Below are 16,204 nucleotides of genomic sequence, written 5' to 3' on the forward strand. Positions count from 1 at the left end.
GGCGGGGCGCGCGGCGGCGGCGCTCAGAGGGCGGGGCCCGGCCGCTCGCCTCAGGCTCTGCGCGGCCCGAGTCGGAGTCGGGGCCGGGGCCGGGCGATCCGGGCCCGCGTCGGACCGAGCCGGGCAGGTCCCCGCCCCTGGCGCGCGCCGGTGGGTGGGAGTCCGCCCCAGCCCTGCCTGGCTGTCCCGACGGGGGGCCCGGCTGGGGGGGGCGCCGGGCGCGGGGGGGGGCGCTGCTCAGTGTTCGCGGCGCGCGGGAGACGCGTTCTCCGAGCAGGGCGGCGGCGCGTCAGAAAGACCGGGGGGGGGGGGTAAGGAAGCGCCCCTAGGGAGCCGGGGCTGCGGGGGGGAGGGGCTGTCGGATGGGGGGGGGAGCCGGGGCAGCGGGGGGCTGTCGGATTGCGGGGGGGGAGCGAGCCGGGGCAGCGGGGGGCTGTAGGATTGCGTGGGGGGGGAGCCGGGGCCGCGGGGGGCTGTAGGATTGCGGGGGGGAGAGCGAGCCGGGGCTGTGGGGGGCTGTAGGATTGCGGGAGGGGGGGAGCCGGGGCTGCGGAGGGGGGGGGAGCGAGCCGGGGCCGCGGGGGGCTGTAGGATTGCGGGGGGGGGAGCGAGCCGGGGCAGCGGGGGGCTGTAGGATTGCGTGGGGGGGGAGCCGGGGCAGCGGGGGGCTGTAGGATTGCGTGGGGGGGGAGCCGGGGCAGCGGGGGGCTGTAGGATTGCGGGGGGGAGAGCGAGCCGGGGCTGTGGGGGGCTGTAGGATTGCGGGAGGGGGGGAGCCGGGGCTGCGGAGGGGGGGGGAGCGAGCCGGGGCTGCGGAGGGGGGGGGAGCGAGCCGGGGCCGCGGGGGGCTGTAGGATTGCGGGGGGGGGAGCGAGCCGGGGCCACGGGGGGCTGTAGGATTGCGGGGGGGGAGCTGGGGCTGCGGGGGGGAGGGGCTGTAGGATTGCGTGGGGGGGGAGCCGGGGCAGCGGGGGGCTGTAGGATTGCGGGGGGGGAGCGAGCCGGGGCTGTGGGGGGCTGTAGGATTGCGGAGGGGGAGCCGGGGCTGCGGAGGGGGGGCCGGGGTTGCGGAGGGGGGGTTGGCTGTTGGATTGCAGAGGGGAGCTAAGGGGGGGTCTGTAGGATTGCGGAGGGGAGCCAAGGGGGGGGTCTGTAGGATTGCGGAGGGGAGCCAAGGGGGGGGTCTGTAGGATTGCGGAGGGGAGCTGGGGCTCGTGGTGGCCGCCCGTGGATGGTGAGCTGGGCCTGTGATGCCCTGCGGGGATGGGAGCATTACTCCTGCACCCTACGCAGGCTGCTCCTGCTAATTATTCCACTCCAGATGCCTGCCAAGGCCTCCTCTGGGCCAGCCTGTCCGGGGTGCTACCCTTTAATAGAGACGTGGACAGGCTGGAGAAAGTCCAAAGGAGAGCAACAAAAATAAGATGGGTAGAAAACATCCTCTATAAGGAAAGATTAAAAGAATTCAGCATGTTTAGAGAAGACGGAGGGGGCATTATAACAGTCTTCAAATACCTAAAGGTGGTTAGAATGAGGGTGGTGATCAGTTCTCCCTGTGCTCCAAGGGTGGGACAAGAAGTAGTTGGCTTAATTGGCAGCAAGTGAGATTTAGTTTCGATGTAAGGAAAGGTTTCAGAGTAGCAGCCATGTTAGTCTGTATCCATAAAAAGAAAAGGAGTACTTGTGGCACCTTAAAGACTAACAAGTTTAGGGTTCTAACTATAGGGAGAGCTAAGCACTGGAACAGGTTACTGTCTTGGAGATTTTAAGTTCAGGTTAGACAAACATTTGTTAGAAATGTTCTGTGCATACTTAATCCTGCCTCAGCAAGAGAGGACGTTCTAAATGACAGCGTGAGGGTCTTTCCTCACTACGATTTTATCTTCTCCGTGTAACAAACTGTGTGTGACACAACATCCTAAACAGGTTTGGGGTAGAATTCTGACAATTTTAAATGTTAGAAGAGCAGGAAGCAGCTTGGGATTGCTTCCATCAGGCATGTTTTGGCGTCTTTGTGTTCTGGGCTCAGTCTATGACATGTATGGAGGATTAGTTATCTTGGTTAAGTGAGAGAGAGGTTCCATACCTTCTCTGAATTCTTTCACATATTTATCCTTATGTGGTTTCAGTTTGTCATTTATATCAGGCCTAATTTCCAGGGACTGCAGGCCTCTAGATTCTAGAGCAATATAAATAATAATAATGGCATCAGTCTGTAACCAATCAAGTCTCGCCAAAATTTCATTAGCCATGCCCTTCTGTCCAGGCACTAATAACCACTTATTTCCATCCCCTTTCTGGGTTATTCCATATGGTAATGTTTCCTAAAAGGCACAAGTAGAACCTTGATGCGTCATCACTTCCCTTTTAGCTGTTAAAATACCCATTTACAGATTGAAATTTGAACATAATGCTGTAGAATTAAAAAAACTGACATGCATATTATGTCCATGTAAATACTTAAGAGCAACATAGAAATTCAAACAAACAAAAAAAAAGTCATTGGGTTTGCAAAAAAAGAAAAATCCATCTTTTTCTCAATCTCCTTTATGTCCCTTTGATGTAGGATTGTTTGGAGAAGACAAGACCACCTCTGATCTGGACAGTCATTTGTGCAAAATATAAAGAGAGCTCTTTGCCACAAGTTGTGCTGGGATCTGGATTTGGTAAAAAGCATTTTGGTTTGAAAAACCGTTTGTCACTCAGAATAGGTTAATAGGCTACAGCCATGATTTTGCTTATGATGTGGCCATGAGGAAAGTAGTAGCGTTCCTTTGTCTGCCTGTATTGTATCTGCAGCTCTCCCAGTATATTGGAGACTTTTAGTAATGTGCTGATTTCTCCGCCTTCCAGATAATCAGTGAAAATGTTAAACAAAATGAGACCTAGCACTCGTCGTGGTAGAATCACTAGATATCTGCTCCATACTTCATCCATAACCATTTATTACTTCCCTGTGTTTATAGTTGGTCTGTCAGTTTTCAGTCTTCATGACTGAAATATCCAAACTGATTCCAATTATTTTTCTATTAAGATTTTACGAGGCACAGTCTCAAATGCTTTACTAAAATCCAAATATATTACATCTACTGTGATCCCTTCAACCATTAATTTTTGCAATTCTGTCAGAAAAGAGCAATCACATTTGTCTGGCAAGATTTATATTTTATAATCCCCCAGTACTGTTTATGTCTCATAACTGTTACCTTTCAGATGTTTAATTTTTTTTAATGAAAATGTATCTTCTATTATTTCACTAAGGACTTACAGGAGGGTAATTGAGGGATCTCTTTTCCTTCTTATTTTGAAGACTGGTACTGAGTTTGGTGTATTCCTCTCCACTTCATGATTTATTAAAAAATTATTGGCAAAATAATGTTTATGTTCATTCCTTTAACAGTTTATAAAACATGTAATCTGAATTTGCTAACTTTACATTGTAAATTTACAATGTAATCCCCCCTTACCTGCTATTTATCAATATGTGTTTTTACAAAGACTTCCTAATTTTCAAAACTCATTTTCTCATTCTGTTTTAAAATATTCTGTATATCACTGTCATTTTTAAGAGTTTATTAAACTGTTTTTATCAAGAATGTGTTCCTGTCTCCTTATTTGGTTTCTTTTCAGATTTTTGGTATTAGCTTCTCTGTTTCACTTCTGTTGCTATCCAGTAAGTATCCCCATTCAGGCCTTAGCTTATTTTATCTCATACTTAGTTTTATTGTCCAGGATCAGGCTCATTAGCAAAGCTGTGTCAGAGTCCCAGGACTGGAACAGAATGGGGTGCTACAGGTCATAGTTGAAAGACATTGACAAAGCCGTATGGCTGTTGCAATCAGGACTGAACTGTATTGGGTTTAGGATTATAATATGATAGTGGTCTGAGTCAGGTCACTGGACTTTGATAGTAGAAGCTTGCAGAGCACTTGCCTGCGTTGCACCTGGGTTTGGCCATTGGTACAAGTCTTTCCCTTCCAAGAACACTGATGGAGGAGTAGGGCATGTTACTGGATTTGGTTAATTATTGGGTTTGTCTTGTACATCTCTGATACTATTTCCTAATGAAGTATTGAGATCTGTAGTGTATTAACCTGTTAGCAGTACAAGGGCATTTACAGTTAACTGCAACACAGTGGAACACAACTAAATCTGTTGTATTCAAAACAATACATATATGGTGTTATTCGTCAGTATGGATCTTGGATTTGCAGCTTGTATTACTTGATGGTGGAATATGTGAGAACCAGGACCCTTTTTGAAGGGTAAAAACTCTTTTGAGTGCAACAGTTTATACCAATCATGTAGAGGCATATTGATTCCTACTCTACAGCTACAGAGAAAGCTAGATAGAAATGTTTAGGAGCAGAATTTTTGCTCTGCCTATTAGAAGTGTTACATAGTCCATTACAAATTATATTTGAAAGGTTCCATTTTGCGTGAAAAACAACTTGTTCAGGTTGGTAATATTTAACAGTTAAAATGGATTAAAATACTAACTAAGGATTATTTTCATTTTTTTTTAGATAAAATGAAGTTTTAATGATAGGTTTTGCCCAGAATTGTTTGTTTTTAGTCACATTACTGGAGTGTGCATCCAATTTCTGAAAGCTGCAAAATTGGTCATTAGTCTGAACAAACAAAGCATAAGGAGTTTTTAGGCTTTGTGGAAGGGCACTGAACCCAAAACTATGATTTAGCAACAATAGGCTCTTTGCTCTTCAGATTGAAAAGCTGAAGCCGAAAAAAAAAAATATATAACAGGCTTGAATCCTTTGGTCTTTAATTACCAATGGCTGGATCTCATCCTGCCATATAAAAACCTGGAGATGGACCACGAAAGGAGGAACACGTGCTGAAAATAGCTTGTCTCTAAAATGTGGCATAGCTCAAAAATAGCACATTGTATAAGAAGCAGGCTCTTTGTATTTTAAGTAATAGGGTCATAAATTACAGCTCATATTAAAGAGTAGAACTTAAAATTTTCCAAGGTTAATCTCATTAAATCCATGTGTGATGGGAAATATATATAGGACTGACTTACTCTTGTGACATAGTAGTATGTATTGCGGGTATAGTAAAAGAACATTGAACTATATTTCTAACCAAAATCATAGACTATCAGGGTTGGAAGGGACCTAAGGAGGTCGTCTAGTCCAACCCCCTGCTCAAAGCAGGACCAATCCCCAATTAAATCATCCCAGCCAGGGCTTTGTCAAGCCTGACCTTAAAAAATTCTAAGGAAGGAGATTCCACCACCTCCCTAGGTAACGCATTCCAGTGTTTCACCACCCTCCTAGTGAAAAAGTTTTTCCTAATATCCAACCTCAACCTCCCCCACTGCAACTTGAGACCATTACTCCTTGTTCTGTCATCTGCTACCCCTGAGAACAGTCTAGAGCCATCCTCTTTGGAACCCCCTTTCAGGTAGTTGAAAGCAGCTATCAAATCTCCCCCATTCTTCTCTTCTGCAGACTAAACAATCCCAGTTCCCTCAGCCTCTCCTCATAAGTTATGGGTTCCAGTCCCCTAATTATTTTTGTTGCCCTCTGCTGGATGTTTTCCAATTTTTCCACATCCTTCTTGTAGTGTGGGGCCCAAAACTGGACACAGTACTCTAGATGAGGCCTCACCAATGTCTAATAGAGGGGAATGATCACGTTCCTTGATCTGCTGGCTATGCCCCTACTTATACATCCCAAAATGCCATTGGCTTTGGCAACAAGGGCACACTGTTAACTCATATCCAGCTTCTCGTCAACTGGAACCCCTAAGTCCTTTTCTGCAGAACTGTTGCCTAGCCATTCGGTCCCTAGTCTGTAGTGGTGCATTGGATTCTTCTGCCCTAAGTGCAGGACTTTGCACTTGTCCTCGTTTAACCTCATCAGATTTCTTTTGGCCCAATCCTCTAATTTGTCTAGGTCCCTCTGTATGCTATCCCTACCTTCCAGCGTATCTACCTCTCCTTCCAGTTTAGTGTCATCTGCAAACTTGCTGAGGGTGCAATCCACACCATCCTCCAGATCATTTATGAAGATATTGAACAAAACCGGCCCCAGGACCGACCCTTGGGGCACTCCACTTGATACGGGCTGCCAACTAGACACGGAGCCATTGATCGCCACCTGTTGAGCCTGACAATCTAGCCCTAGATCACAGTTCACCTTAATTTTAGCACACTGACTATTTACCACACCAGTAGCTGAAACGAGATGTGTGAAAAAGATTAAAAGAATCCCTTTTGGCTGCATTTATAGTATGGAAACTGATACGAATGTCAACACTTTCCACATTTGACATGAACATAACTTGGTGCTGCACAAAACAGAGGGTCATCGCTGTTCAACTAGTATTGGATGTGGAGTTTGGGATAGAGCTGGATACGACAACTGGTTTTAAAAATGATCCAGTCTGTAGTGTAGACTCAACCTTACATGCTGAAGAAATCCATCCATAATTACTGCTCATAATGTAAGAATACAGGGATAGACACACTAGTTGCTGGGCAGAGCACAGTATTAGGATTCATCTGCCACATTTTCATTTTCTTTGAGACAGCTGTATCTTCTGATACAATTTGTTCTGAGTCAGGTCCTTCTTCTTATTCATTTGTCACTTAATCTGAACATGCTGAGGAAACTTTCTGACAAAACGGAGAATCATTTTGTGATGTTTCTTGAGTGAGAGAGAGACACACACACACACAGGAGGTTGAAAGTGGCACAATATACAGTATTTGTCTACTGAACAGCTTGCCATCCTGGATCCTCATTAGGGCTTTCAGACACAAGATAAAAGAACGCGATGGTGGTAGAGGACTTTGACTCCTTGTAGCATTTCAGAGATGCAGGTCTTGTTTTTCCTTTAATGCCTCTTATCTATTTTCTTCCTTCAGCCTTACCAGCTAATAAGGCATTTACCAGATGTCTTCTTGCATTAATTTTATGATTACCTTTCAGACTAGATTTTCATGATGAATTCTGTTACCTCCAGAATCTTTGATTATATTCTCTTAAAATTCAACGTGCACGGAACTGGCCCATTTGAGTAAAGCAAAAAGAATCAGAACATCTGGAGAGAGAAATAAAGGAACCAGTAGGGAAGCCTTATCTACTCATAAACTACATCTACATCCATATGCAAAGTATAACCCACTAATGACAAATAATGTAGGCCATATTTACAGGATGGGGGGACTCTATCCTGGGAAGCAGTGACTTGAAAAAGACTGGGGATCATGGTGGATAATCAGCTGAACATGAGGTCCCCAGTGCAATGCTGTGTCAAAGAGTGCTAATGTGATCCCAGCTTGCATAAAGAGGAGAATCTTGAGTAGAAGCAGATTATATTACTTCTGTATTTGGAACTGGTGCAACCAGGAATACTGTGTCCAGTTGTGGTGTCCACAGTTCAAGAAGGATGTTGGTAAATTAGAAGGGTTCAAGGAACAGCCACAAGAATAATTAAAGGATTTGAAAACCTGACTTATAGTGATTGACTCGAGGAACTCAATCTATTTCGTTTAACAAAGAGAAGATTAGGTGGTGACCTGATTACATGTGAATGATAGTGGTGGGGTAGAATGATGATATGAAGAAGATGGCTATTTTGCAATTTGAACCTCTTTTTTGTTTTGAAAATGGGTTAATATATTTATAAAAACTACAGATGAGTGCTGAAAGGCTTATATATTTTTGGATTGCAGACTGTCGTATGTAGCAATGTCTACTATGGACCTTACTATGCTAATCTAATTAATATGGGAGTTGCTCAGACACTATGGTGAACAGTATCAGTACAAAACCCTAAGACAGATAAATAGATACCTTGCGAAAAGAACAGGAGTACTTGTGGCACCTTAGAGACTAACAAATTTATTTGAGCATAAGCTTTCATGACCTGCTCAAATAGATTTGTTAGTCTCTAAGGTGCCATAAGTACTCCTTTTCTTTTTGCGAATACAGACTAACACAGCTGCTACTCTGAAATACCTTGTGTCAGGTAGGGGCACTCCAGGGTTGATAAAGGGGATCCCAAATCATGAGTCAGATGCCTCTGTTTAAATGCCAGTCCCCTTCTTTTTAACAGTTGAACAATAGCTTTATTTGTAAGTTGGGGGGGGGAGCCATCAGGTGATACCAGGAATGAACCCAGGAAGAGACCCCTCATAGGATTTACTCATTCTCCTTGTTGTCAACAAGCTCACTTAGTCACAATTTTTTTCCTAAAAATGCCATGCCCTGACAACTCTGGAAGCATCTCTTCATTTTGTTCTCTTTGATTGCCTGTAAGCCAGCCTCGCCATAGTTATCAATCACTCCCCCTCCTGTTCTACCTTGACTGGCTCCCTATCCGTTTGTAAAATCCAATACAAAATTGATCTGTTTTCAGTACTCTCTAGCTTTGGTTCACTTGCTTGTTTTTATGGTCCATTCTTGGTTTCCCCTCTCCCTTTCTCTGAGTCTCCTCAAAAGGATTGGAGCTTTTGCCGTTTTTATCCTGGCCCATTTATTTAGAAGTTGGCTGATCACTCTCAGTCATTGAACGTTAAATGTGTGCTGATGCTTTGTATGCAGACTGCTATTGGAACATTTATTGCCTTGGAAAGGGACACTTCTTTTGTTAAGCCACATTTGTCAATATTTGATCATTCCAATGTAAAAAATGTTGCAAACTTTACTATGGTGGACTTTCTGATTGGTCTTGCCATCTAGATTAACTTTTAAATTCCTTGAAGTTGTGAGAAAAGTAAATCTGATTCTCATTCAGTCATTGTTTCCCAAAGTTTAAATTTTATTCTCAGAAATCTCTCCACAAATTGCAGATTTAGAAAGATTTGGATTTTCTATTTTCCATTGCCAAATAACACCATGTTCTGTACACACAGTCTCTAGATTTTAGAAGAATACTGTGGTATAAAAACCTTGGAGAGGTTGAGAAGTTCTGTATGTGAAGAGTTTCAGAGGAACAGCCGTGTTAGTCTGTATTCGCAAAAAGAAAAGGAGTACTTGTGGCACCTTAGAGACTAACCAATTTATTTGAGCATGAGCTTTCGTGAGCTACAGCTCACTTCATCAGAACTTTCGTGAGCTGTAGCTCACGAAAGCTCATGCTCAAATAAATTGGTTAGTCTCTAAGGTGCCACAAGTACTCCTTTTCTTTTTGTGTATGTGAAGAGCCAGTCAGGCACAGATTTAAACTCTAATTAAAAGTATTGATGCCAGGAGTATCAATGAGAGAGAAGAGAAAGGGTACAGGTCCTCACTATGCCATGCTGGGCATACAGTGGATGGGGATTTACTTATACAATGGTTATATTGCGTTCAATGATTTGAATAGTGGAATATCTTGAAATATTCATGTACTTGACTAGGTCTCTTTCAGTTAAAATATGACAAAAGCAGATTTTTAGGCATATGTTGTGTTTTGCTCTAATGTGTTTGGCCCTTGGTTTAGAAAACCTTATTAACAGCTTGCAGTGTTGTCCTACAGCTAATGATCTGGTTGAGAGTGACACTGGTGGACACAAAATGTATTTGCGAAGGCTGAGTCATAAAGTCTTGCCATCTGATAGCAAATTGAAATGTTTGCTGTGTCAGCTGTCAGCCATATTGAGAGCCTCTCGTTGTGGATCCATGAGAGTGAATTGTATGTGCAGTTTTTCACTTCTAAGTCACTGACACCAGTCCAGCCCATGTTACCCGTGAACAACGGTTATTACCATGGGAGGGTTGCTGAGCAGCCTGTGGAAATCAATGATGGGACTCTGTTTCAATTCCTTGCAGACCAATGTCACCACCACAAGTGCTGCTGCTACCATTTTCAGCAGAGGAGCCAAGGTTATAATAGGTCCTGGAGACTGACCTGCCCCATTACCCAGAAAGTGGTGCTTGCAAAACAGGGCTGAACACGAGCTGGGAGTCAGCAAGAGGAATCAATCTTTCACTGCTGCTGCCTGTACTTTACTAGTTCTGCAGGCGGAGGACATTCGTTCTCCAGGGATTTCGTCTTCCACTTGCACTGTCATTCATGTGGAAAATATTTATTTTTTAAAAAGGAGTAACGGGTTGAAAAAGAAGAAAAAAAAGAATCAGTAAACATACCTTGTTTTCAGTTCCTTTTGTCAACCATGGATTCCTGGGAGCCAGAGACAGGGAGCCATGGTTATGTTGCATTGCTAGTCAGGTGTAGAAAAGTGATATATTGGACCAAATGTCTGAGGATGGCTCTGCACCTACAGTCCCATTGACTTCATCAGGAATAGCAGGTGTTCAGCACCCTCAGGATTTGACTCGTTATTGGTAGCCATCTTTTCCTTTATAACACTCTTTCCTCATTTACTAATTTGAATTAATCAAGAAAACTCTGCCATTGGTTTTGGATTTTATTAAAATAACATCAACACATGCTCAGCAATTCAGTAGTTAAGTCCTAAGTGGGACATTTTTACTAGATGGATTGACTTTTAAAATGACAGCATCTGTTTGCTTGTACACATTTATTTATAATTCTTCCCCTGGTGATTATACCAGGAGCTTGGTGAGTAATAACCAGCTGTTTGAATTAGCGAATAGGGGAAGCAGTTATTTGATCTGTGAAGGAGTATTGAAGCCAAGGCCAGAAGTAATAAAAACTAAACAGATGCCCCAAATATATAATCCCAAGAAGGGACTTGTAAATTACTTGAACTGTTCATTGGCAAAATTATATCAGATGGGTTGGGTGAGTTGGAATTTATAGTAGAGAGGCAGCCTCCCCTTTCCCATCTCCTCCCTCCTCCCACATCTCACCCACAACAATCAACATGGCGGTGCGCTGCTTCTGACAGCCAAAGCACCAAAGGGTGTTCTGACTGCTTTGGTGGGTGACAACACAGAACAGTGACACTGGGGAGCTGTTGAGCAAGCACGTTTTAAGCAGCATTTTCCACTGGATGCAATCAGACGTGGGATGCTTCCTGCAGTGGGAGAATGTGGGGAATCTGGGTTCTCTGAATATCTCACTCAGACCCAACATGCTCTGTGACCTGAATCTTCCATTGCTATATTTCTTCAGCTTTCTCTAGCACCACAAGAGACATAGGGACTGGCTTTTATGAGTGGTATCATTTTACTGAGTAATTTTTATGGTGATGCTCCTGCCACCTTCTCAGTGCTACACAGAGAAAAGTCTGTTCTGTGCTGCTCTTCAGGCTGTTGCGCAGTTCCCTCAGCTGGTCCTTCCTTTCAGAGACTTCCCAACAGCTATCTCAAGGACAAGGAAAGGTGATTGCATGGCCAGAACTCATGTGGTAATCAGCAGTAGCAGACAACACTGTACTGGGAGGAAGCATTCACTCAGACTCCCTTGGTCTTTGTAATGAAACATAGAAAATAGAATGCAAAAAGAAAAGGAGTACTTGTGGCACCTTAGAGACTAACCAATTTATTTGAGCATGAGCTTTCGTGAGCTACAGCTCACTTCATCAGATGTTTACCGTGGAAACTGCAGCAGACTTTATATACACACAGAGAATATGAAACAATACCTCCTCCCACCCCACTGTCCTGCTGGTAATAGCTTATCTAAAGTGATCAACAGGTGGGCCATTTCCAGCACAAATCCAGGTTTTCTCACCCTCCACCCCCCACACAAATTCACTCTCCTGCTGGTGCTAGCCCATCCAAAGTGACAACTCTTTACATAATCAAGTCGGGCTATTTCCTGCATAGATCAAGGTTTTCTCACATCCCCCCCACCCCCATACACACACAAACTCACTCTCCTGCTGGTAATAGCTCATCTAAACTGACCACTCTCCAAGTTTAAATCCAAGTTAAACCAGAACATCTGGGGGGGGGGGGTAGGAAAAAACAAGAAGAAACAGGCTACCTTGCATAATGACTTAGCCACTCCCAGTCTCTATTTAAGCCTAAATTAATAGTATCCAATTTGCAAATGAATTCCAATTCAGCAGTTTCTCGCTGGAGTCTGGATTTGAAGTTTTTTTGTTTTAAGATAGCGACCTTCATGTCTGTGATTGCGTGACCAGAGAGATTGAAGTGTTCTCCGACTGGTTTATGAATGTTATGATTCTTGACATCTGATTTGTGTCCATTTATTCTTTTACGTAGAGACTGTCCAGTTTGACCAATGTACATGGCAGAGGGGCATTGCTGGCACATGATGGCATATATCACATTGGTGGATGTGCAGGTGAACGAGCCTCTGATAGTGTGGCTGATGTTATTAGGCCCTGTGATGGTGTCCCCTGAATAGATATGTGGGCACAATTGGCAACGGGCTTTGTTGCAAGGATAAGTTCCTGGGTTAGTGGTTCTGTTGTGTGGTATGTGGTTGTTGGTGAGTATTTGCTTCAGGTTGCGGGGCTGTCTGTAGGCAAGGACTGGCCTGTCTCCCAAGACTTGTGAGAGTGTTGGGTCATCCTTTAGGATAGGTTGTAGATCCTTAATAATGCGTTGGAGGGGTTTTATTTGGGGGCTGAAGGTGACCGCTAGTGGCGTTCTGTTATTTTCTTTGTTAGGCCTGTCCTGTAGTAGGTAACTTCTGGGAACTCTTCTGGCTCTATCAATCTGTTTCTTTACTTCTGCAGGTGGGTATTGTAGTTGTAAGAAAGCTTGACAGAGAGAATGTAAGCTCTCTGGGGCAGGATCTTTTTGTACAGTGCTTAGCACAATGGGGTCCTGGTCTGTGACTGGGGCTCCTGGATGCTACAAATAAATTATAATAATAAATAATGTGGTCAATGTGCAGTGCCTTCTGGAGTGTCCAAAAGACAGACCGCATTTCATATGGGCTTTAGGGAAATCTGGTTTGGGCACTTGTGGGCTGCTTCTGTTTGAAACTTTCATAGATTCTAAGGCCAGAGGGAGCCACTGTGATCATCTCATCTGACTTCCTGCATAACACAAGCCATAAGACTTCCCTGAAATAATTTTTGTTTCAGAATTACCAGTATTGGAGAATCCACCATAACTCTTGATAAATTGTTCCAATGGTTAGTTACCCTCACTGTCAAAAATGTATGTCTTTTCCAGTCTGAATGCATCTTGCTTCAACTCCCAGGTATTGGATCATGTTACATCTTTCTCTGTTAGACTAAAGAGCCTATTATTAAATATTTGTTCCCCACATAGATACTTATGGACTGTAATCAAATCACCCCTTAACCTTTTCTCTATTAATCTAAATAAATTGGGCTCCTGGAGCCTATCTCTATTAGTTGTGTTTTCTAATTCTGTAATCATTCTCAAAGTTCTTCTCGAACCATCTCCAATTAATCAACATCCTTCTTGAACTGTGCAGACCAGAAGTGGGTACAGTATTCCAGCAACAATTGGACCAGTGCCAAGTACAGAGGTAAAATAACCTCTCTACTACTATTTGAGATCTAAGAATTGCATTCGCCCTTTTGTCCTCTGTGTTAGCCATAGATTTCTCCCAGTGTCCTTTTACTTCCCTGTTCAGTTTTCTGCAGTTCCTCATTTCTGATCTATATTCATTACTGTCAGCGTCTCCGTTCTTCTATTTGTTATAAATATTTACAGCTGCTTTCTCTTCTCGACTAAGCCAGCCATTTTTTTAAAAAGCAATTTGGCCTTCTTTTTTGATTGTGGCTTTTTGGGCATCTAGTAAAATGTTCTTGAACAATTCCAAATTATTATTCACGTTTGTGTATTTAAATTCCCTCTCTCAACCAATTTGGCTCATAACTGTTTTCAACTTTGTGATACTGGCCCTTTTAAAGCACCAAGTATATATGTCATTGGTTTGGACTTTATTCTGTTTGTACATAAGAAATGTGATCACATCATGATCACTTGCACCAATGACAGGTTTCAGAGGAACAGCCGTGTTAGTCTGTATTCGCAAAAAGAAAAGGAGTACTTGTGGCACCTTAGAGACTAACCAATTTATTTGAGCATGAGCTTTCGTGAGCTACAGCTCACTTCATCAGATGTATACCGTGGAAACTGCAGCAGACTTTATATACACACAGAGAATATGAAACAATACCTCCTCCCACCCCACTGTCCTGCTGGTAATAGCTTATCTAAAGTGATCAACAGGTGGGCCATTTCCAGCACAAATCCAGGTTTTCTCACCCTCCACCCCCCCACACAAATTCACTCTCCTGCTGGTGCTAGCCCATCCAAAGTGACAACTCTTTACATAATCAAGTCGGGCTATTTCCTGCATAGATCCAGGTTTTCTCACATCCCCCCCACCCCCATACACACACAAACTCACTCTCCTGCTGGTAATAGCTCATCTAAACTGACCACTCTCCAAGTTTAAATCCAAGTTAAACCAGAACATCTGGGGGGGGGGGGGTAGGAAAAAACAAGAGGAAACAGGCTACCTTGCATAATGACTTAGCCACTCCCAGTCTCTATTTAAGCCTAAATTAATAGTATCCAATTTGCAAATGAATTCCAATTCAGCAGTTTCTCGCTGGAGTCTGGATTTGAAGTTTTTTTGTTTTAAGATAGCGACCTTCATGTCTGTGATTGCGTGACCAGAGAGATTGAAGTGTTCTCCGACTGGTTTATGAATGTTATAATTCTTGACATCTGATTTGTGTCCATTTATTCTTTTACGTAGAGACTGTCCAGTTTGACCAATGTACATGGCAGAGGGGCATTGCTGGCACATGATGGCATATATCACATTGGTGGATGTGCAGGTGAACGAGCCTCTGATAGTGTGGCTGATGTTATTAGGCCCTGTGATGGTGTCCCCTGAATAGATATGTGGGCACAATTGGCAACGGGCTTTGTTGCAAGGATAAGTTCCTGGGTTAGTGGTTCTGTTGTGTGGTATGTGGTTGTTGGTGAGTATGTTCTGGTTTAACTTGGATTTAAACTTAGAGAGTGGTCAGTTTAGATGAGCTATTACCAGCAGGAGAGTGAGTTTGTGTGTGTATGGGGGTGGGGGGGATGTGAGAAAACCTGGATCTATGCAGGAAATAGCCCGACTTGATTATGTAAAGAGTTGTCACTTTGGATGGGCTAGCACCAGCAGGAGAGTGAATTTGTGTGGGGGGGTGGAGGGTGAGAAAACCTGGATTTGTGCTGGAAATGGCCCACCTGTTGATCACTTTAGATAAGCTATTACCAGCAGGACAGTGGGGTGGGAGGAGGTATTGTTTCATATTCTCTGTGTGTATATAAAGTCTGCTGCAGTTTCCACGGTATACATCTGATGAAGTGAGCTGTAGCTCACGAAAGCTCATGCTCAAATAAATTGGTTAGTCTCTAAGGTGCCACAAGTACTCCTTTTCTACTTGCACCAATGTTACCATTAATTTTTAGTTCTGTGATCACTGCCTGTATCTGTCAAGATGAGGTCTAATATAGAATTCTCCAGTGTTGGATGCAATTTCTTGAGTTAGGAAATTGTCATCTATAGTATTTAGAAATTCTGAGGATGTTTTAATACTGGCAACATGAGACCTCCAGCATATGCCACTTAGATAGAAGTCTTCCATGTTCACACAGTTTTTTGTTATTACTCAGTATAGATAAAAAACCGAGGAGTACTTGTGGCACCTTAGAGCCTAACAAATTTATTTGGGCATAAGCTTTCGTGGGCTAAAACCCACTTCATTGGATGCATGCAGTGGAAAATACAATAGGAAGATATATATACACAGAGAACATGAAAAAATGGTTGTTGCCATACACACTGTAATGAGACCAATTAAATAAGGAGGGCTATTATCAGCAGGAGGAAAAAAAACCCTTTCGTAGTGATAATCAGGATGGCCCATTTCAAACAGTTGACAAGAAGTTATGAGTAACAGTAGGGGGGAAAAAAATTAACATGGGGAAATAGTTTTTACTTTGTGTAATTACCCATCCACTCCCAGTCTTTATTCAAGCCTAATTTAGTGGTTTCCAGTTTGCAAATTAATCCCAATTCTGCAGTTTCTCGTTGGAGTCTGTTTTTGAAGTTTTTTTTGTTGGAGAATTGCAACTTTTCTCCAACAAAAAAACTTCAAAAACAGACTCCAATGAGAAACTGCAGAATTGGAATTGGAATTAATTTGCCAACCGGACAGTCTCTACGTAAAAGAATAAATGGACACAAATCGGATATCAGGAATGGTAACATACAAAAGCCAGTAGAAGAACACTTCAATCTTTCTGGACATTCTATAACAGATTTAAAAGTAGCTATACTTTAACAAAAAAACTTCAGA

The 16,204-nt window shown here is 43.3% G+C and overlaps 1 long non-coding RNA gene across 1 annotated transcript in view; it reads left to right on the forward strand.

The window, feature by feature from the left end:
• Window positions 1-66: 66 nt before the first annotated feature.
• Window positions 67-16,204, forward strand: part of LOC125643577 (uncharacterized) — a 139,349-nt gene continuing 123,211 nt past the window's right edge. Inside the window, exon 1 of the long non-coding RNA XR_007358750.2 lies at window positions 67-150. This is a non-coding gene — a long non-coding RNA (uncharacterized LOC125643577). The remainder of the gene's footprint in view (window positions 151-16,204) is intronic.

Source organism: Caretta caretta, chromosome 10, assembly GCF_965140235.1.
Source record: "Caretta caretta isolate rCarCar2 chromosome 10, rCarCar1.hap1, whole genome shotgun sequence".
NCBI classification, from domain to species: domain Eukaryota; kingdom Metazoa; phylum Chordata; order Testudines; family Cheloniidae; genus Caretta; species Caretta caretta.